The 18915-nt window shown below is 47.6% G+C and overlaps 38 non-coding genes across 38 annotated transcripts; 19 read left to right on the top strand and 19 right to left on the bottom strand.

Annotated features, from left to right (window-relative positions):
* Positions 1-708: 708 nt before the first annotated feature.
* On the bottom strand, positions 709-781 carry TRNAK-CUU (transfer RNA lysine (anticodon CUU)). The gene has a single exon. It is a non-coding gene; the product is annotated as a tRNA-Lys (tRNA).
* Positions 782-1449: 668 nt separating this feature from the next.
* TRNAK-CUU (transfer RNA lysine (anticodon CUU)) lies at positions 1450-1522 on the bottom strand. Its single transcript has one exon. It is a non-coding gene; the product is annotated as a tRNA-Lys (tRNA).
* Positions 1523-1629: 107 nt separating this feature from the next.
* TRNAG-GCC (transfer RNA glycine (anticodon GCC)) lies at positions 1630-1700 on the top strand. Its single transcript has one exon. It is a non-coding gene; the product is annotated as a tRNA-Gly (tRNA).
* A 671-nt stretch (positions 1701-2371) lies between these two features.
* TRNAG-GCC (transfer RNA glycine (anticodon GCC)) lies at positions 2372-2442 on the top strand. Its single transcript has one exon. It is a non-coding gene; the product is annotated as a tRNA-Gly (tRNA).
* An 862-nt stretch (positions 2443-3304) lies between these two features.
* TRNAK-CUU (transfer RNA lysine (anticodon CUU)) lies at positions 3305-3377 on the bottom strand. Its single transcript has one exon. It is a non-coding gene; the product is annotated as a tRNA-Lys (tRNA).
* Positions 3378-3484: 107 nt separating this feature from the next.
* On the top strand, positions 3485-3555 carry TRNAG-GCC (transfer RNA glycine (anticodon GCC)). The gene has a single exon. It is a non-coding gene; the product is annotated as a tRNA-Gly (tRNA).
* Positions 3556-3676: 121 nt separating this feature from the next.
* Positions 3677-3749, bottom strand: TRNAL-CAA (transfer RNA leucine (anticodon CAA)). Its single transcript has one exon. It is a non-coding gene; the product is annotated as a tRNA-Leu (tRNA).
* A 296-nt stretch (positions 3750-4045) lies between these two features.
* TRNAK-CUU (transfer RNA lysine (anticodon CUU)) lies at positions 4046-4118 on the bottom strand. Its single transcript has one exon. It is a non-coding gene; the product is annotated as a tRNA-Lys (tRNA).
* A 107-nt stretch (positions 4119-4225) lies between these two features.
* TRNAG-GCC (transfer RNA glycine (anticodon GCC)) lies at positions 4226-4296 on the top strand. Its single transcript has one exon. It is a non-coding gene; the product is annotated as a tRNA-Gly (tRNA).
* Positions 4297-5157: 861 nt separating this feature from the next.
* Positions 5158-5230, bottom strand: TRNAK-CUU (transfer RNA lysine (anticodon CUU)). The gene has a single exon. It is a non-coding gene; the product is annotated as a tRNA-Lys (tRNA).
* A 118-nt stretch (positions 5231-5348) lies between these two features.
* Positions 5349-5419, top strand: TRNAG-UCC (transfer RNA glycine (anticodon UCC)). The gene has a single exon. It is a non-coding gene; the product is annotated as a tRNA-Gly (tRNA).
* Positions 5420-6280: 861 nt separating this feature from the next.
* Positions 6281-6353, bottom strand: TRNAK-CUU (transfer RNA lysine (anticodon CUU)). The gene has a single exon. It is a non-coding gene; the product is annotated as a tRNA-Lys (tRNA).
* A 107-nt stretch (positions 6354-6460) lies between these two features.
* TRNAG-GCC (transfer RNA glycine (anticodon GCC)) lies at positions 6461-6531 on the top strand. The gene has a single exon. It is a non-coding gene; the product is annotated as a tRNA-Gly (tRNA).
* A 490-nt stretch (positions 6532-7021) lies between these two features.
* Positions 7022-7094, bottom strand: TRNAK-CUU (transfer RNA lysine (anticodon CUU)). The gene has a single exon. It is a non-coding gene; the product is annotated as a tRNA-Lys (tRNA).
* Positions 7095-7201: 107 nt separating this feature from the next.
* TRNAG-GCC (transfer RNA glycine (anticodon GCC)) lies at positions 7202-7272 on the top strand. Its single transcript has one exon. It is a non-coding gene; the product is annotated as a tRNA-Gly (tRNA).
* An 860-nt stretch (positions 7273-8132) lies between these two features.
* On the bottom strand, positions 8133-8205 carry TRNAK-CUU (transfer RNA lysine (anticodon CUU)). The gene has a single exon. It is a non-coding gene; the product is annotated as a tRNA-Lys (tRNA).
* A 107-nt stretch (positions 8206-8312) lies between these two features.
* On the top strand, positions 8313-8383 carry TRNAG-GCC (transfer RNA glycine (anticodon GCC)). The gene has a single exon. It is a non-coding gene; the product is annotated as a tRNA-Gly (tRNA).
* A 119-nt stretch (positions 8384-8502) lies between these two features.
* TRNAK-CUU (transfer RNA lysine (anticodon CUU)) lies at positions 8503-8575 on the bottom strand. The gene has a single exon. It is a non-coding gene; the product is annotated as a tRNA-Lys (tRNA).
* Positions 8576-9601: 1026 nt separating this feature from the next.
* Positions 9602-9674, bottom strand: TRNAK-CUU (transfer RNA lysine (anticodon CUU)). Its single transcript has one exon. It is a non-coding gene; the product is annotated as a tRNA-Lys (tRNA).
* A 118-nt stretch (positions 9675-9792) lies between these two features.
* TRNAG-GCC (transfer RNA glycine (anticodon GCC)) lies at positions 9793-9863 on the top strand. The gene has a single exon. It is a non-coding gene; the product is annotated as a tRNA-Gly (tRNA).
* Positions 9864-10724: 861 nt separating this feature from the next.
* TRNAK-CUU (transfer RNA lysine (anticodon CUU)) lies at positions 10725-10797 on the bottom strand. Its single transcript has one exon. It is a non-coding gene; the product is annotated as a tRNA-Lys (tRNA).
* Positions 10798-10904: 107 nt separating this feature from the next.
* TRNAG-GCC (transfer RNA glycine (anticodon GCC)) lies at positions 10905-10975 on the top strand. Its single transcript has one exon. It is a non-coding gene; the product is annotated as a tRNA-Gly (tRNA).
* A 490-nt stretch (positions 10976-11465) lies between these two features.
* On the bottom strand, positions 11466-11538 carry TRNAK-CUU (transfer RNA lysine (anticodon CUU)). The gene has a single exon. It is a non-coding gene; the product is annotated as a tRNA-Lys (tRNA).
* Positions 11539-11645: 107 nt separating this feature from the next.
* Positions 11646-11716, top strand: TRNAG-GCC (transfer RNA glycine (anticodon GCC)). Its single transcript has one exon. It is a non-coding gene; the product is annotated as a tRNA-Gly (tRNA).
* An 861-nt stretch (positions 11717-12577) lies between these two features.
* Positions 12578-12650, bottom strand: TRNAK-CUU (transfer RNA lysine (anticodon CUU)). Its single transcript has one exon. It is a non-coding gene; the product is annotated as a tRNA-Lys (tRNA).
* Positions 12651-12757: 107 nt separating this feature from the next.
* Positions 12758-12828, top strand: TRNAG-GCC (transfer RNA glycine (anticodon GCC)). Its single transcript has one exon. It is a non-coding gene; the product is annotated as a tRNA-Gly (tRNA).
* Positions 12829-12947: 119 nt separating this feature from the next.
* Positions 12948-13020, bottom strand: TRNAK-CUU (transfer RNA lysine (anticodon CUU)). Its single transcript has one exon. It is a non-coding gene; the product is annotated as a tRNA-Lys (tRNA).
* Positions 13021-13127: 107 nt separating this feature from the next.
* TRNAG-GCC (transfer RNA glycine (anticodon GCC)) lies at positions 13128-13198 on the top strand. Its single transcript has one exon. It is a non-coding gene; the product is annotated as a tRNA-Gly (tRNA).
* A 654-nt stretch (positions 13199-13852) lies between these two features.
* On the top strand, positions 13853-13923 carry TRNAG-GCC (transfer RNA glycine (anticodon GCC)). The gene has a single exon. It is a non-coding gene; the product is annotated as a tRNA-Gly (tRNA).
* An 861-nt stretch (positions 13924-14784) lies between these two features.
* On the bottom strand, positions 14785-14857 carry TRNAK-CUU (transfer RNA lysine (anticodon CUU)). Its single transcript has one exon. It is a non-coding gene; the product is annotated as a tRNA-Lys (tRNA).
* A 107-nt stretch (positions 14858-14964) lies between these two features.
* TRNAG-GCC (transfer RNA glycine (anticodon GCC)) lies at positions 14965-15035 on the top strand. The gene has a single exon. It is a non-coding gene; the product is annotated as a tRNA-Gly (tRNA).
* A 490-nt stretch (positions 15036-15525) lies between these two features.
* Positions 15526-15598, bottom strand: TRNAK-CUU (transfer RNA lysine (anticodon CUU)). The gene has a single exon. It is a non-coding gene; the product is annotated as a tRNA-Lys (tRNA).
* A 107-nt stretch (positions 15599-15705) lies between these two features.
* On the top strand, positions 15706-15776 carry TRNAG-GCC (transfer RNA glycine (anticodon GCC)). Its single transcript has one exon. It is a non-coding gene; the product is annotated as a tRNA-Gly (tRNA).
* A 671-nt stretch (positions 15777-16447) lies between these two features.
* Positions 16448-16518, top strand: TRNAG-GCC (transfer RNA glycine (anticodon GCC)). Its single transcript has one exon. It is a non-coding gene; the product is annotated as a tRNA-Gly (tRNA).
* An 862-nt stretch (positions 16519-17380) lies between these two features.
* Positions 17381-17453, bottom strand: TRNAK-CUU (transfer RNA lysine (anticodon CUU)). Its single transcript has one exon. It is a non-coding gene; the product is annotated as a tRNA-Lys (tRNA).
* Positions 17454-17560: 107 nt separating this feature from the next.
* On the top strand, positions 17561-17631 carry TRNAG-GCC (transfer RNA glycine (anticodon GCC)). The gene has a single exon. It is a non-coding gene; the product is annotated as a tRNA-Gly (tRNA).
* A 490-nt stretch (positions 17632-18121) lies between these two features.
* Positions 18122-18194, bottom strand: TRNAK-CUU (transfer RNA lysine (anticodon CUU)). Its single transcript has one exon. It is a non-coding gene; the product is annotated as a tRNA-Lys (tRNA).
* A 107-nt stretch (positions 18195-18301) lies between these two features.
* TRNAG-GCC (transfer RNA glycine (anticodon GCC)) lies at positions 18302-18372 on the top strand. The gene has a single exon. It is a non-coding gene; the product is annotated as a tRNA-Gly (tRNA).
* The last annotated feature ends 543 nt before the right edge of the window (positions 18373-18915 follow it).

Genomic DNA, 18915 nt, shown 5'->3' with positions numbered 1-18915 from the left:
AGATTAAGAGTCTCATGCTTTACCGACTGAGTTAGCAATGCTTGGTAACCGAGGAGTTGTGGTGATGGCAAGGCAAGGCATCCTGACTCTCCTGCTTTGTTTTGTACACTAAAGTACATGAGTAAGTCTAAAATTAAGCATCTGTGGATCATTGGTGGTTCAGTGGTAGAAATCTAGCCGGCCACGTGGGAGGCCGGGTTCAATTCCCGGTCAATACATTCCTGAGTTTTTGCTGATAGGGCAGTGCATTTTGTGAAAGTGAGGACAGCCATTTGCGCTGTGGTGATGCAAGTATACACTGTTCCACATACAATGGTAAAGGAAGAGAAAAAAACAACTGCCCAACATGGAGCTCAAATACATGACCCTAAGATTAATAGTCTTATGCTCTAGCGACTGTGCTAGTCGGGCTTGGTTACGTAGGCTTGGAGGTGATGGCAAGGCAAGGCATCCTGACACCCCTGCTTTGTTTTATACACTAAAGTACATGAGTAAGTGTAAAATTAGGCATCTGTGGAGCATTGGTGGTTCAGTGGTAGAATTCTCGCCTGCCACTCGTGAGGCCCGGAATCGATTCCCGGCCAATGCAGTCCTGAGTTTTTGCTGATATGGCAGTGTATTTTGTGAAAGTGAGGACAGCCATTTGCGCTGTGGTGGTGCAAGTTGACAGTGTTCCACATACAATGGTACAGGAAAAGAAAAAACATCCGCCCAACGTGGGGCTCGAACCCACGACCCTGAGATTAAGAGTCTCATGCTCTACCGGCTGAGCTAGCCAGACTTGGTTGAGAATGTATGGAGGTGATGGCAAGGCAAGGCATCCTGACACTCCTGCTTTGTTTCATACACTAAAGTACACGAGTAAGTGTAAAATTAAGTATTTGTGGAGCATTGGTGGTTCAGTGGTAGAATTCTCCCCTGCCACGCGGGGGGCCCGGGTTCGATTTCCGGCCAATGCAGTCCTGAATTTTTGCTGATATGGCAGTGCATTTTGTGAAAGTGAGGACGGCCATTTGCGCTGTGGTGGGGCAAGTTGACAGTGTTCCACATACAATGGTACAGGAAAAGAAAAAAAACATCCACCCAATGTGGGGCTCGAACCCACGACCCTGAGATTAAGAGTCTCATGCTTTACCGACTGAGTTAGCAATGCTTGGTAACCGAGGAGTTGTGGTGATGGCAAGGAAAGGCATCCTGACTCTCCTGCTTTGTTTTGTACACTAAAGTACATGAGTAAGTCTAAAATTAAGCAACTGTGGATCATTGGTGGTTCAGTTGTAGAAATCTAGCCGGCCACGTGGGAGGCCGGGTTCAATTCCCGGTCAATACATTCCTGAGTTTTTGCTGATAGGGCAGTGCATTTTGTGAAAGTGAGGACAACCATTTGCGCTGTGGTGGTGCAAGTATACAGTGTTCCACATACAATGGTACAGGAAAAGAAAAAACATCCGCCCAACGTGTGGCTCGAACCCACGACCCTGAGATTAAGAGTCTCATGCTCTACCGACTGAGCTAGCCAGGCTTGGTTGAGAATGTATGGAAGTGATGGCAAGGCAAGGCATCCTGACACTCCTGCTTTATTTCATACACTAAAGTACACGAGTAAGTGTAAAATTAAGTATCCGTGGAGCATTGGTGGTTCAGTGGTAGAATTCTCGCCTGCCACGCGGGAGGCCCGGGTTTGATTCCTGGCCAATGCAGTGCTGAGTCTTTGCTGATAAGGCAGTGCATTTTGTGAAAGTGAGGACAGCCATTTGCGCTGTGGTGGGGCAAGTTGACAGTGTTCCACATACAATGGTACAGGAAAATAAAAAAAAGCATCCGCCCAATGTGGGGCTCGAACCCACGACCCTGAGATTAAGAGTCTCATGCTTTACCGACTGAGTTAGCAATGCTTGGTAACCGAGGAGTTGTGGTGATGGCAAGGCAAGGCATCCTGACTCTCCTGCTTTGTTTTGTACACTAAAGTACATGAGTAAGTCTAAAATTAAGCATCTGTGGATCATTGGTGGTTCAGTGGTAGAAATCTAGCCGGCCACGTGGGAGGCCGGGTTCAATTCCCGGTCAATACATTCCTGAGTTTTTGCTGATAGGGCAGTGCATTTTGTGAAAGTGAGGACAGCCATTTGCGCTGTGGTGGTGCAAGTATACAGTGTTCCACATACAATGGTACAGGAAAAGTAAAAACATCCGCCCAACGTGTGGCTCGAACCCACGACCCTGAGATTAAGAGTCTCATGCTCTACCGACTCAGATAGCCAGGCTTGGTTGAGAATGTATGGAGGTGATGGCAAGGCAAGGCATCCCGACACTCCTGCTTTATTTCATACACTAAAGTACACGAGTAAGTGTAAAATTAAGTATCCGTGGAGCATTGGTGGTTCAGTGGTAGAATTCTCGCCTGCCACGCGGGAGGCCCGGGTTCGATTCCCGGCCAATGCAGAGCTGAGTCTTTGCTGATATGGCAGTGCATTTTGTGAAAGTGAGGACAGCCATTTGCGCTGTGGTGGGGCAAGTTGACAGTGTTCCACATACAATGGTACAGGAAAATAAAAAAAAGCATCCGCCCAATGTGGGGCTCGAACCCACGACCCTGAGATTAAGAGTCTCATGCTTTACCGACTGAGTTAGCAGTGCTTGGTAACCGAGGAGTTGTGGTGATGGCAAGGCAAGGCATCCTGACTCTCCTGCTTTGTTTTGTACACTAAAGTACATGAGTAAGTCTAAAATTAAGCATCTGTGGATCATTGGTGGTTCAGTGGTAGAAATCTAGCCGGCCACGTGGGAGGCCGGGTTCAATTCCCGGTCAATACATTCCTGAGTTTTTGCTGATAGGGCAGTGCATTTTGTGAAAGTGAGGACAGCCATTTGCGCTGTGGTGATGCAAGTATACACTGTTCCACATACAATGGTAAAGGAAGAGAAAAAAACAACTGCCCAACATGGAGCTCAAATACATGACCCTAAGGTTAATAGTCTTATGCTCTAGCGACTGTGCTAGTCGGGCTTGGTTACGTAGGCTTGGAGGTGATGGCAAGGCAAGGCATCCTGACACTCCTGCTTTGTTTTATACACTAAAGTACATGAGTAAGTGTAAAATTAGGCATCTGTGGAGCATTGGTGGTTCAGTGGTAGAATTCTCGCCTGCCACTCGTGAGGCCCGGAATCGATTCCCGGCCAATGCAGTCCTGAGTTTTAGCTGATATGGCAGTGTATTTTGTGAAAGTGAGGACAGCCATTTGCGCTGTGGTGGTGCAAGTTGACAGTGTTCCACATACAATGGTACAGGAAAAGAAAAAACATCCACCCAACGTGGGGCTCGAACCCACGACCCTGAGATTAAGAGTCTCATGCTCTACCGACTGAGCTAGCCAGGCTTGGTTGAGAATGTATAAAGGTGATGGCAAGGCAAGGCATCCTGACACTCCTGCTTTATTTCATACACTAAAGTACACGAGTAAGTGTAAAGTTAAGTATCTGTGGAGCATTGGTGGTTCAGTGGTAGAATTCTCGCCTGCCACGCGGGAGGCCCGGGTTCGATTTCCGGCCAATGCAGTCCTGAATTTTTGCTGATATGGCAGTGCATTTTGTGAAAGTGAGGACAGCCATTTGCGCTGTGGTGGTGCAAGTTGACAGTGTTCCACATACAATGGTACAGGAAAAGAAAAAAAACATCCGCCCAATGTGGGGCTCGAACCCACGACCCTGAGATTTTGAGTCTCATGCTTTACCGACTGAGTTAGCAATGCTTGGTAACCGAGGAGTTGTGGTGATGGCAAGGCAAGGTATCCTGACTCTCCTGCTTTGTTTTGTACACTAAAGTACATGAGTAAGTCTAAAATTAAGCATCTGTGGATCATTGGTGGTTCAGTGGTAGAAATCTAGCCGGCCACGTGGGAGGCCGGGTTCAATTCCCGGTCAATACATTCCTGAGTTTTTGCTGATAGGGCAGTGCATTTTGTGAAAGTGAGGACAGCCATTTGCGCTGTGGTGGTGCAAGTATACAGTGTTCCACATACAATGGTACAGAAAAAGAAAAAACATCCGCCCAACGTGGGGCTCGAACCCACGACCCTGAGATTAAGAGTCTCATGCTCTACCGACTGAGCTAGCCAGGCTTGGTTGAGAATGTATGGAGGTGATGGCAAGGCAAGGCATCCTGACACTCCTGCTTTATTTCATACACTAAAGTACACGAGTAAGTGTAAAATTAAGTATCTGTGGAGCATTGGTGGTTCAGTGGTAGAATTCTCGCCTGCCACGCGGGAGGCCTGGGTTCGATTCCCGGCCAATGCAGTCCTGAGTTTTTGCTGATATGGCAGTGCATTTTGTGAAAGTGAGGACAGCCATTTGCGCTGTGGTGGGGCAAGTTGACAGTGTTCCAAATACAATGGTACAGGAAAAGAAAAAAAACATCCACCCAATGTGGGGCTCGAACCCACGACCCTGAGATTAAGAGTCTCATGCTTTACCGACTGAGTTAGCAATGCTTGGTAACCGAGGAGTTGTGGTGATGGCAAGGCAAGGCATCCTGACTCTCTTGCTTTGTTTTGTACACTAAAGTACATGAGTAAGTCTAAAATTAAGCATCTGTGGATCATTGGTGGTTCAGTGGTAGAAATCTAGCCGGCCACGTGGGAGGCCGGGTTCAATTCCCGGTCAATACATTCCTGAGTTTTTGCTGATAGGGCAGTGCATTTTGTGAAAGTGAGGACAGCCATTTGCGCTGTGGTGATGCAAGTATACACTGTTCCACATACAATGGTACAGGAAGAGAAAAAAACAACTGCCCAACATGGAGCTCAAATACATGACCCTAAGATTAATAGTCTTATGCTCTAGCAACTGTGCTAGTCGGGCTTGGTTACGTAGGCTTGGAGGTGATGGCAAGGCAAGGCATCCTGACACTCCTGCTTTGTTTTATACACTAAAGTACATGAGTAAGTGTAAAATTAGGCATCTGTGGAGCATTGGTGGTTCAGTGGTAGAATTCTCGCCTGCCACGCGTGAGGCCCGGAATCGATTCCCGGCCAATGCAGTCCTGAGTTTTTGCTGATATGGCAGTGTATTTTGTGAAAGTGAGGACAGCCATTTGCGCTGTGGTGGTGCAAGTATACAGTGTTCCACATACAATGGTACAGGAAAAGAAAAAACATCCGCCCAATGTGGGGCTCGAACCCACGACCCTGAGATTAAGAGTCTCATGCTCTACCGACTGAGCTAGCCAGGCTTGGTTGCAAATGTATGGAGGTGATGGTGATGGCAAGGCAAGGCAAGGCATCCTGACACTCCTGCTTTGTTTCATACACTAAAGTACACGAGTAAGTGTAAAATTAAGTACCTGTGGAGCATTGGTGGTTCAGTGGTAGAATTCTCGCCTTCCACGCGGGAGGCCCGGGTTCGATTCCCGGCCAATGCAGTCCTGAGTTTTTGCTGATATGGCAGTGCATTTTGTGAAAGTGAGGACAGCCATTTGCGCTGTGGTGGTGCAAGTTGACAGTGTTCCAAATACAATGGTACAGGAAAAGAAAAAAAACATCCGCCCAATGTGGGGCTCGAACCCACGACCCTGAGATTAAGAGTCTCATGCTTTACCGACTGAGTTAGCAATGCTTGGTAACCGAGGAGTTGTGGTGATGGCAAGGCAAGGCATCCTGACTCTCCTGCTTTGTTTTGTACACTAAAGTACATGAGTAAGTCTAAAATTAAGCATCTGTGGATCATTGGTGGTTCAGTGGTAGAAATCTAGCCGGCCACGTGGGAGGCCGGGTTCAATTCCCGGTCAATACATTCCTGAGTTTTTGCTGATAGGGCAGTGCATTTTGTGAAAGTGAGGACAGCCATTTGCGCTGTGGTGATGCAAGTATACACTGTTCCACATACAATGGTAAAGGAAGAGAAAAAAACAACTGCCCAACATGGAGCTCAAATACATGACCCTAAGATTAATAGTCTTATGCTCTAGCGACTGTGCTAGTCGGGCTTGGTTACGTAGGCTTGGAGGTGATGGCAAGGCAAGGCATCCTGACACTCCTGCTTTGTTTTATACACTAAAGTACATGAGTAAGTGTAAAATTAGGCATCTGTGGAGCATTGGTGGTTCAGTGGTAGAATTCTCGCCTGCCACTCGTGAGGCCCGGAATCGATTCCCGGCCAATGCAGTCCTGAGTTTTTGCTGATATGGCAGTGTATTTTGTGAAAGTGAGGACAGCCATTTGCGCTGTGGTGGTGCAAGTTGACAGTGTTCCACATACAATGGTACAGGAAAAGAAAAAACATCCGCCCAACGTGGGGCTCGAACCCACGACCCTGAGATTAAGAGTCTCATGCTCTACCGACTGAGCTAGCCAGGCTTGGTTGAGAATGTATGGAGGTGATGGCAAGGCAAGGCATCCTGACACTCCTGCTTTGTTTCATACACTAAAGTACACGAGTAAGTGTAAAATTAAGTATTTGTGGAGCATTGGTGGTTCAGTGGTAGAATTCTCGCCTGCCACGCGGGAGGCCCGGGTTCGATTTCCGGCCAATGCAGTCCTGGATTTTTGCTGATATGGCAGTGCATTTTGTGAAAGTGAGGACAGCCATTTGCGCTGTGGTGGGGCAAGTTGACAGTGTTCCACATACAATGGTACAGGAAAAGAAAAAAAACATCCACCCAATGTGGGGCTCGAACCCACGACCCTGAGATTAAGAGTCTCATGCTTTACCGACTGAGTTAGCAATGCTTGGTAACCGAGGAGTTGTGGTGATGGCAAGGAAAGGCATCCTGACTCTCCTGCTTTGTTTTGTACACTAAAGTACATGAGTAAGTCTAAAATTAAGCATCTGTGGATCATTGGTGGTTCAGTTGTAGAAATCTAGCCGGCCACGTGGGAGGCCGGGTTCAATTCCAGGTCAATACATTCCTGAGTTTTTGCTGATAGGGCAGTGCATTTTGTGAAAGTGAGGACAACCATTTGCGCTGTGGTGGTGCAAGTATACAGTGTTCCACATACAATGGTACAGGAAAGGAAAAAGCATCCGCCCAACGTGGGGCTCGAACCCACGACCCTGAGATTAAGAGTCTCATGCTCTACCGACTGAGCTAGCCAGGCTTGGTTGAGAATGTATGGAGGTGATGGCAAGGCAAGGCATCCTGACACTCCTGCTTTGTTTCATACACTAAAGTACACGAGTAAGTGTAAAATTAAGTACCTGTGGAGCATTGGTGGTTCAGTGGTAGAATTCTCGCTTGCCACGCGGGAGGCCCGGGTTCGATTCCCGGCCAATGCAGTCCTGAGTTTTTGCTGATATGGCAGTGCATTTTGTGAAAGTGAGGACAGCCATTTGCGCTGTGGTGGTGCAAGTTGACAGTGTTCCAAATACAATGGTACAGAAAAGAAAAAAAACATCCGCCCAATGTGGGGCTCGAACCCACGACCCTGAGATTAAGAGTCTCATGCTTTACCGACTGAGTTAGCAATGCTTGGTAACCGAGGAGTTGTGGTGATGGCAAGGCAAGGCATCCTGACTCTCCTGCTTTGTTTTGTACACTAAAGTACATGAGTAAGTCTAAAATTAAGCATCTGTGGATCATTGGTGGTTCAGTGGTAGAAATCTAGCCGGCCACGTGGGATGCCGGGTTCAATTCCCGGTCAATACATTCCTGAGTTTTTGCTGATAGGGCAGTGCATTTTGTGAAAGTGAGGACAGCCATTTGCGCTGTGGTGATGCAAGTATACACTGTTCCACATACAATGGTAAAGGAAGAGAAAAAAACAACTGCCCAACATGGAGCTCAAATACATGACCCTAAGATTAATAGTCTTATGCTCTAGCGACTGTGCTAGTCGGGCTTGGTTACGTAGGCTTGGAGGTGATGGCAAGGCAAGGCATCCTGACACTCCTGCTTTGTTTTATACACTAAAGTACATGAGTAAGTGTAAAATTAGGCATCTGTGGAGCATTGGTGGTTCAGTGGTAGAATTCTCGCCTGCCACTCGTGAGGCCCGGAATCGATTCCCGGCCAATGCAGTCCTGAGTTTTTGCTGATATGGCAGTGTATTTTGTGAAAGTGAGGACAGCCATTTGCGCTGTGGTGGTGCAAGTTGACAGTGTTCCACATACAATGGTACAGGAAAAGAAAAAACATCCGCCCAACGTGGGGCTCGAACCCACGACCCTGAGATTAAGAGTCTCATGCTCTACCGACTGAGCTAGCCAGGCTTGGTTGAGAATGTATGGAGGTGATGGCAAGGCAAGGCATCCTGACACTCCTGCTTTGTTTCATACACTAAAGTACACGAGTAAGTGTAAAATTAAGTACCTGTGGAGCATTGGTGGTTCAGTGGTAGAATTCTCGCCTGCCACGCGGGAGGCCCGGGTTCGATTCCCGGCCAATGCAGTCCTGAGTTTTTGCTGATATGGCAGTGCATTTTGTGAAAGTGAGGACAGCCATTTGCGCTGTGGTGGGGCAAGTTGACAGTGTTCCACATACAATGGTACAGGAAAAGAAAAAACATCCGCCCAACGTGGGGCTCAAACCCATGACCCTGAGATTAAGAGTCTCATGCTCTACCGACTGAGCTAGCCAGGCTTGGTTGAGAATGTATGGAGGTGATGGCAAGGCAAGGCATCCTGACACTCCTGGTTTGTTTCATACACTAAAGTACACGAGTAAGTGTAAAATTAAGTATTTGTGGAGCATTGGTGGTTCAGTGGTAGAATTCTCGCCTGCCACGGGAGGCCCGGGTTCGATTTCCGGCCAATGCAGTGCTGATATGGCAGTGCATTTTGTGAAAGTGAGGACAGCCATTTGCGCTGTGGTGGGGCAAGTTGACAGTGTTCCACATACAATGGTACAGGAAAAGAAAAAAAACATCCACCCAATGTGGGGCTCGAACCCACGACCCTGAGATTAAGAGTCTCATGCTTTACCGACTGAGTTAGCAATGCTTGGTAACCGAGGAGTTGTGGTGATGGCAAGGAAAGGCATCCTGACTCTCCTGCTTTGTTTTGTACACTAAAGTACATGAGTAAGTCTAAAATTAAGCAACTGTGGATCATTGGTGGTTCAGTTGTAGAAATCTAGCCGGCCACGTGGGAGGCCGGGTTCAATTCCCGGTCAATACATTCCTGAGTTTTTGCTGATAGGGCAGTGCATTTTGTGAAAGTGAGGACAGCCATTTGCGCTGTGGTGATGCAAGTATACACTGTTCCACATACAATGGTACAGGAAGAGAAAAAAACAACTGCCCAACATGGAGCTCAAATACATGACCCTAAGATTAATAGTCTTATGCTCTAGCAACTGTGCTAGTCGGGCTTGGTTACGTAGGCTTGGAGGTGATGGCAAGGCAAGGCATCCTGACACTCCTGCTTTGTTTTATACACTAAAGTACATGAGTAAGTGTAAAATTAGGCATCTGTGGAGCATTGGTGGTTCAGTGGTAGAATTCTCGCCTGCCACGCGTGAGGCCCGGAATCGATTCCCGGCCAATGCAGTCCTGAGTTTTTGCTGATATGGCAGTGTATTTTGTGAAAGTGAGGACAGCCATTTGCGCTGTGGTGGTGCAAGTATACAGTGTTCCACATACAATGGTACAGGAAAAGAAAAAACATCCGCCCAATGTGGGGCTCGAACCCACGACCCTGAGATTAAGAGTCTCATGCTCTACCGACTGAGCTAGCCAGGCTTGGTTGCAAATGTATGGAGGTGATGGTGATGGCAAGGCAAGGCAAGGCATCCTGACACTCCTGCTTTGTTTCATACACTAAAGTACACGAGTAAGTGTAAAATTAAGTACCTGTGGAGCATTGGTGGTTCAGTGGTAGAATTCTCGCCTGCCACGCGGGAGGCCCGGGTTCGATTCCCGGCCAATGCAGTCCTGAGTTTTTGCTGATATGGCAGTGCATTTTGTGAAAGTGAGGACAGCCATTTGCGCTGTGGTGGTGCAAGTTGACAGTGTTCCAAATGCAATGGTACAGGAAAAGAAAAAAAACATCCGCCCAATGTGGGGCTCGAACCCACGACCCTGAGATTAAGAGTCTCATGCTTTACCGACTGAGTTAGCAATGCTTGGTAACCGAGGAGTTGTGGTGATGGCAAGGCAAGGCATCCTGACTCTCCTGCTTTGTTTTGTACACTAAAGTACATGAGTAAGTCTAAAATTAAGCATCTGTGGATCATTGGTGGTTCAGTGGTAGAAATCTAGCCGGCCACGTGGGAGGCCGGGTTCAATTCCCGGTCAATACATTCCTGAGTTTTTGCTGATAGGGCAGTGCATTTTGTGAAAGTGAGGACAGCCATTTGCGCTGTGGTGATGCAAGTATACACTGTTCCACATACAATGGTAAAGGAAGAGAAAAAAACAACTGCCCAACATGGAGCTCAAATACATGACCCTAAGATTAATAGTCTTATGCTCTAGCGACTGTGCTAGTCGGGCTTGGTTACGTAGGCTTGGAGGTGATGGCAAGGCAAGGCATCCTGACACTCCTGCTTTGTTTTATACACTAAAGTACATGAGTAAGTGTAAAATTAGGCATCTGTGGAGCATTGGTGGTTCAGTGGTAGAATTCTCGCCTGCCACTCGTGAGGCCCGGAATCGATTCCCGGCCAATGCAGTCCTGAGTTTTTGCTGATATGGCAGTGTATTTTGTGAAAGTGAGGACAGCCATTTGCGCTGTGGTGGTGCAAGTTGACAGTGTTCCACATACAATGGTACAGGAAAAGAAAAAACATCCGCCCAACGTGGGGCTCGAACCCACGACCCTGAGATTAAGAGTCTCATGCTCTACCGACTGAGCTAGCCAGGCTTGGTTGAGAATGTATGGAGGTGATGGCAAGGCAAGGCATCCTGACACTCCTGCTTTGTTTCATACACTAAAGTACACGAGTAAGTGTAAAATTAAGTATTTGTGGAGCATTGGTGGTTCAGTGGTAGAATTCTCGCCTGCCACGCGGGAGGCCCGGGTTCGATTTCCGGCCAATGCAGACCTGAATTTTTGCTGATATGGCAGTGCATTTTGTGAAAGTGAGGACAGCCATTTGCGCTGTGGTGGGGCAAGTTGACAGTGTTCCACATACAATGGTACAGGAAAAGAAAAAAAACATCCACCCAATGTGGGGCTCGAACCCACGACCCTGAGATTAAGAGTCTCATGCTTTACCGACTGAGTTAGCAATGCTTGGTAACCGAGGAGTTGTGGTGATGGCAAGGAAAGGCATCCTGACTCTCCTGCTTTGTTTTGTACACTAAAGTACATGAGTAAGTCTAAAATTAAGCATCTGTGGATCATTGGTGGTTCAGTTGTAGAAATCTAGCCGGCCACGTGGGAGGCCGGGTTCAATTCCAGGTCAATACATTCCTGAGTTTTTGCTGATAGGGCAGTGCATTTTGTGAAAGTGAGGACAACCATTTGCGCTGTGGTGGTGCAAGTACACAGTGTTCCACATACAATGGTACAGGAAAGGAAAAAGCATCCGCCCAACGTGGGGCTCGAACCCACGACCCTGAGATTAAGAGTCTCATGCTCTACCGACTGAGCTAGCCAGGCTTGGTTGAGAATGTATGGAGGTGATGGCAAGGCAAGGCATCCTGACACTCCTGCTTTGTTTCATACACTAAAGTACACGAGTAAGTGTAAAATTAAGTACCTGTGGAGCATTGGTGGTTCAGTGGTAGAATTCTCGCCTGCCACGCGGGAGGCCCGGGTTCGATTCCCGGCCAATGCAGTCCTGAGTTTTTGCTGATATGGCAGTGCATTTTGTGAAAGTGAGGACAGCCATTTGCGCTGTGGTGGTGCAAGTTGACAGTGTTCCAAATACAATGGTACAGAAAAGAAAAAAAAACATCCGCCCAATGTGGGGCTCGAACCCACGACCCTGAGATTAAGAGTCTCATGCTTTACCGACTGAGTTAGCAATGCTTGGTAACCGAGGAGTTGTGGTGATGGCAAGGCAAGGCATCCTGACTCTCCTGCTTTGTTTTGTACACTAAAGTACATGAGTAAGTCTAAAATTAAGCATCTGTGGATCATTGGTGGTTCAGTGGTAGAAATCTAGCCGGCCACGTGGGATGCCGGGTTCAATTCCCGGTCAATACATTCCTGAGTTTTTGCTGATAGGGCAGTGCATTTTGTGAAAGTGAGGACAGCCATTTGCGCTGTGGTGATGCAAGTATACACTGTTCCACATACAATGGTAAAGGAAGAGAAAAAAACAACTGCCCAACATGGAGCTCAAATACATGACCCTAAGATTAATAGTCTTATGCTCTAGCGACTGTGCTAGTCGGGCTTGGTTACGTAGGCTTGGAGGTGATGGCAAGGCAAGGCATCCTGACACTCCTGCTTTGTTTTATACACTAAAGTACATGAGTAAGTGTAAAATTAGGCATCTGTGGAGCATTGGTGGTTCAGTGGTAGAATTCTCGCCTGCCACTCGTGAGGCCCGGAATCGATTCCCGGCCAATGCAGTCCTGAGTTTTTGCTGATATGGCAGTGTATTTTGTGAAAGTGAGGACAGCCATTTGCGCTGTGGTGGTGCAAGTTGACAGTGTTCCACATACAATGGTACAGGAAAAGAAAAAACATCCGCCCAACGTGGGGCTCGAACCCACGACCCTGAGATTAAGAGTCTCATGCTCTACCGACTGAGCTAGCCAGGCTTGGTTGAGAATGTATGGAGGTGATGGCAAGGCAAGGCATCCTGACACTCCTGCTTTGTTTCATACACTAAAGTACACGAGTAAGTGTAAAATTAAGTACCTGTGGAGCATTGGTGGTTCAGTGGTAGAATTCTCGCCTGCCACGCGGGAGGCCCGGGTTCGATTCCCGGCCAATGCAGTCCTGAGTTTTTGCTGATATGGCAGTGCATTTTGTGAAAGTGAGGACAGCCATTTGCGCTGTGGTGGTGCAAGTTGACAGTGTTCCACATACAATGGTACAGGAAAAGAAAAAACATCCGCCCAACGTGGGGCTCAAACCCATGACCCTGAGATTAAGAGTCTCATGCTCTACCGACTGAGCTAGCCAGGCTTGGTTGAGAATGTATGGAGGTGATGGCAAGGCAAGGCATCCTGACACTCTTGGTTTGTTTCATACACTAAAGTACACGAGTAAGTGTAAAATTAAGTATTTGTGGAGCATTGGTGGTTCAGTGGTAGAATTCTCGCCTGCCACGCGGGAGGCCCGGGTTCGATTTCCGGCCAATGCAGTGCTGATACGGCAGTGCATTTTGTGAAAGTGAGGACAGCCATTTGCGCTGTGGTGGGGCAAGTTGACAGTGTTCCACATACAATGGTACAGGAAAAGAAAAAAAACATCCACCCAATGTGGGGCTCGAACCCACGACCCTGAGATTAAGAGTCTCATGCTTTACCGACTGAGTTAGCAATGCTTGGTAACCGAGGAGTTGTGGTGATGGCAAGGCAAGGCATCCTGACTCTCCTGCTTTGTTTTGTACACTAAAGTACATGAGTAAGTCTAAAATTAAGCATCTGTGGATCATTGGTGGTTCAGTGGTAGAAATCTAGCCGGCCACGTGGGAGGCCGGGTTCAATTCCCGGTCAATACATTCCTGAGTTTTTGCTGATAGGGCAGTGCATTTTGTGAAAGTGAGGACAGCCATTTGCGCTGTGGTGATGCAAGTGTACACTGTTCCACATACAATGGTAAAGGAAGAGAAAAAAACAACTGCCCAACATGGAGCTCAAATACATGACCCTAAGATTAATAGTCTTATGCTCTAGCGACTGTGCTAGTCGGGCTTGGTTACGTAGGCTTGAGGTGATGGCAAGGCATCCTGACACTCCTGCTTTATTTCATACACTAAAGTACACGAGTAAGTGTAAAATTAAGTACCTGTGGAGCATTGGTGGCTCAGTGGTAGAATTCTCGCCTGCCACGTGGGAGGCCCGGGTTCGATTCCCGGCCAATGCAGTCCTGAATTTTTGCTGATATGGCAGTGCATTTTGTGAAAGTGAGGACAGCCATTTGCGCTGTGGTGGTGCAAGTTGACAGTGTTCCAAATACAATGGTACAGGAAAAGAAAAAAAACATCCCCCCAATGTGGGGCTCGAACCCACGACCCTGAGATTAAGAGTCTCATGCTTTACCGACTGAGTTAGCAATGCTTGGTAACCAAGGAGTTGTGGTGATGGCAAGGCAAGGCATCCTGACTCTCCTGCTTTGTTTTGTACACTAAAGTACATGAGTAAGTCTAAAATTAAGCATCTGTGGATCATTGGTGGTTCAGTGGTAGAAATCTAGCCGGCCACGTGGGAGGCCGGGTTCAATTCCCGGTCAATACATTCCTGAGTTTTTGCTGATAGGGCAGTGCATTTTGTGAAAGTGAGGACAGCCATTTGCGCTGTGGTGATGCAAGTATACACTGTTCCACATACAATGGTAAAGGAAGAGAAAAAAACAACTGCCCAACATGGAGCTCAAATACATGACCCTAAGATTAATAGTCTTATGCTCTAGCGACTGTGCTAGTCGGGCTTGGTTACGTAGGCTTGGAGGTGATGGCAAGGCAAGGCATCCTGACACCCCTGCTTTGTTTTATACACTAAAGTACATGAGTAAGTGTAAAATTAGGCATCTGTGGAGCATTGGTGGTTCAGTGGTAGAATTCTCGCCTGCCACTCGTGAGGCCCGGAATCGATTCCCGGCCAATGCAGTCCTGAGTTTTTGCTGATATGGCAGTGTATTTTGTGAAAGTGAGGACAGCCATTTGCGCTGTGGTGGTGCAACTTGACAGTGTTCCACATACAATGGTACAGGAAAAGAAAAAACATCCGCCCAACGTGGGGCTCGAACCCACGACCCTGAGATTAAGAGTCTCATTCTCTACCGACTGAGCTAGCCAGGCTTGGTTGAGAATGTATGGAGGTGATGGCAAGGCAAGGCATCCTGACACTCCTGCTTTGTTTCATACACTAAAGTACACGAGTAAGTGTAAAATTAAGTATTTGTGGAGCATTGGTGGTTCAGTGGTAGAATTCTCGCCTGCCACGCGGGGGGCCCGGGTTCGATTTCCGGCCAATGCAGTCCTGAATTTTTGCTGATATGGCAGTGCATTTTGTGAAAGTGAGGACAGCCATTTGCGCTGTGGTGGGGCAAGTTGACAGTGTTCCACATACAATGGTACAGGAAAAGAAAAAAAACATCCACCCAATGTGGGGCTCGAACCCACGACCCTGAGATTAAGAGTCTCATGCTTTACCGACTGAGTTAGCAATGCTTGGTAACCGAGGAGTTGTGGTGATGGCAAGGAAAGGCATCCTGACTCTCCTGCTTTGTTTTGTACACTAAAGTACATGAGTAAGTCTAAAATTAAGCAACTGTGGATCATTGGTGGTTCAGTTGTAGAAATCTAGCCGGCCACGTGGGAGGCCGGGTTCAATTCCCGGTCAATACATTCCTGAGTTTTTGCTGATAGGGCAGTGCATTTTGTGAAAGTGAGGACAGCCATTTGCGCTGTGGTGGTACAAGTATACAGTGTTCCACATACAATGGTACAGGAAAAGAAAAAACATCCGCCCAACGTGTGGCTCGAACCCACGACCCTGAGATTAAGAGTCTCATGCTCTACCGACTGAGCTAGCCAGGCTTGGTTGAGAATGTATGGAGGTGATGGCAAGGCAAGGCATCCTGACACTCCTGCTTTATTTCATACACTAAAGTACACGAGTAAGTGTAAAATTAAGTATCCGTGGAGCATTGGTGGTTCAGTGGTAGAATTCTTGCCTGCCACGCGGGAGGCCCGGGTTTGATTCCTGGCCAATGCAGTGCTGAGTCTTTGCTGATATGGCAGTGCATTTTGTGAAAGTGAGGACAGCCATTTGCGCTGTGGTGGGGCAAGTTGACAGTGTTCCACATACAATGGTACAGGAAAAGAAAAAAAAGCATCCGCCCAATGTGGGGCTCGAACCCACGACCCTGAGATTAAGAGTCTCATGCTTTACCGACTGAGTTAGCAATGCTTGGTAACCGAGGAGTTGTGGTGATGGCAAGGCAAGGCATCCTGACTCTCCTGCTTTGTTTTGTACACTAAAGTACATGAGTAAGTCTAAAATTAAGCATCTGTGGATCATTGGTGGTTCAGTGGTAGAAATCTAGCCGGCCACGTGGGAGGCCGGGTTCAATTCCCGGTCAATACATTCCTGAGTTTTTGCTGATAGGGCAGTGCATTTTGTGAAAGTGAGGACAGCCATTTGCGCTGTGGTGGTGCAAGTATACAGTGTTCCACATACAATGGTACAGGAAAAGAAAAAACATCCGCCCAACGTGTGGCTCGAACCCACGACCCTGAGATTAAGAGTCTCATGCTCTACCGACTGAGATAGCCAGGCTTGGTTGAGAATGTATGGAGGTGATGGCAAGGCAAGGCATCCTGACACTCCTGCTTTATTTCATACACTAAAGTACACGAGTAAGTGTAAAATTAAGTATCCGTGGAGCATTGGTGGTTCAGTGGTAGAATTCTCGCCTGCCACGCGGGAGGCCCGGGTTCGATTCCCGGCCAATGCAGTGCTGAGTCTTTGCTGATATGGCAGTGCATTTTGTGAAAGTGAGGACAGCCATTTGCGCTGTGGTGGGGCAAGTTGACAGTGTTCCACATACAATGGTACAGGAAAATTAAAAAAAGCATCCGCCCAATGAGGGGCTCGAACCCACGACCCTGAGATTAAGAGTCTCATGCTTTACCGACTGAGTTAGCAATGCTTGGTAACCGAGGAGTTGTGGTGATGGCAAGGCAAGGCATCCTGACTCTCCTGCTTTGTTTTGTACACTAAAGTACATGAGTAAGTCTAAAATTAAGCATCTGTGGATCATTGGTGGTTCAGTGGTAGAAATCTAGCCGGCCACGTGGGAGGCCGGGTTCAATTCCCGGTCAATACATTCCTGAGTTTTTGCTGATAGGGCAGTGCATTTTGTGAAAGTGAGGACAGCCATTTGCGCTGTGGTGATGCAAGTATACACTGTTCCACATACAATGGTAAAGGAAGAGAAAAAAACAACTGCCCAACATGGAGCTCAAATACATGACCCTAAGATTAATAGTCTTATGCTCTAGCGACTGTGCTAGTCGGGCTTGGTTACGTAGGCTTGGAGGTGATGGCAAGGCAAGGCATCCTGACACTCCTGCTTTGTTTTATACACTAAAGTACATGAGTAAGTGTAAAATTAGGCATCTGTGGAGCATTGGTGGTTCAGTGGTAGAATTATCGCCTGCCACTCGTGAGGCCCGGAATCGATTCCCGGCCAATGCAGTCCTGAGTTTTTGCTGATATGGCAGTGTATTTTGTGAAAGTGAGGACAGCCATTTGCGCTGTGGTGGTGCAAGTTGACAGTGTTCCACATACAATGGTACAGGAAAAGAAAAAACATCCGCCCAACGTGGGGCTCGAACCCACGACCCTGAGATTAAGAGTCTCATGCTCTACCGACTGAGCTAGCCAGGCTTGGTTGAGAATGTATGGAGGTGATGGCAAGGCAAGGCATCCTGACACTCCTGCTTTGTTTCATACACTAAAGTACACGAGTAAGTGTAAAATTAAGTATTTGTGGAGCATTGGTGGTTCAGTGGTAGAATTCTCGCCTGCCACGCGGGAGGCCCGGGTTCGATTTCCGGCCAATGCAGTCCTGAATTTTTGCTGATATGGCAGTGCATTTTGTGAAAGTGAGGACAGCCATTTGCGCTGTGGTGGGGCAAGTTGACAGTGTTCCACATACAATGGTACAGGAAAAGAAAAAAAACATCCACCCAATGTGGGGCTCGAACCCACGACCCTGAGATTAAGAGTCTCATGCTTTACCGACTGAGTTAGCAATGCTTGGTAACCGAGGAGTTGTGGTGATGGCAAGGAAAGGCATCCTGACTCTCCTGCTTTGTTTTGTACACTAAAGTACATGAGTAAGTCTAAAATTAAGCATCTGTGGATCATTGGTGGTTCAGTTGTAGAAATCTAGCCGGCCACGTGGGAGGCCGGGTTCAATTCCAGGTCAATACATTCCTGAGTTTTTGCTGATAGGGCAGTGCATTTTGTGAAAGTGAGGACAGCCATTTGCGCTGTGGTGGTGCAAGTATACAGTGTTCCACATACAATGGTACAGGAAAAGAAAAAACATCCGCCCAACGTGTGGCTCGAACCCACGACCCTGAGATTAAGAGTCTCATGCTCTACCGACTGAGCTAGCCAGGCTTGGTTGAGAATGTATGGAGGTGATGGCAAGGCAAGGCATCCTGACACTCCTGCTTTATTTCATACACTAAAGTACACGAGTAAGTGTAAAATTAAGTATCCGTGGAGCATTGGTGGTTCAGTGGTAGAATTCTTGCCTGCCACGCGGGAGGCCCGGGTTTGATTCCTGGCCAATGCAGTGCTGAGTCTTTGCTGATATGGCAGTGCATTTTGTGAAAGTGAGGACAGCCATTTGCGCTGTGGTGGGGCAAGTTGACAGTGTTCCACATACAATGGTACAGGAAAAGAAAAAAAAGCATCCGCCCAATGTGGGGCTCGAACCCACGACCCTGAGATTAAGAGTCTCATGCTTTACCGACTGAGTTAGCAATGCTTGGTAACCGAGGAGTTGTGGTGATGGCAAGGCAAGGCATCCTGACTCTCCTGCTTTGTTTTGTACACTAAAGTACATGAGTAAGTCTAAAATTAAGCATCTGTGGATCATTGGTGGTTCAGTGGTAGAAATCTAGCCGGCCACGTGGGAGGCCGGGTTCAATTCCCGGTCAATACATTCCTGAGTTTTTGCTGATAGGGCAGTGCATTTTGTGAAAGTGAGGACAGCCATTTGCGCTGTGGTGGTGCAAGTATACAGTGTTCCACATACAATGGTACAGGAAAAGAAAAAACATCCGCCCAACGTGTGGCTCGAACCCACGACCCTGAGATTAAGAGTCTCATGCTC

The sequence above is a fragment of the Pseudophryne corroboree genome, chromosome 3 (genome assembly GCF_028390025.1).
Source record: "Pseudophryne corroboree isolate aPseCor3 chromosome 3, aPseCor3.hap2, whole genome shotgun sequence".
Classification (NCBI taxonomy): Eukaryota; Metazoa; Chordata; class Amphibia; order Anura; family Myobatrachidae; genus Pseudophryne; species Pseudophryne corroboree.
Note: the sequence above shows the minus strand (reverse complement) of the source record. Positions and strands in the feature narration are given on the sequence as shown.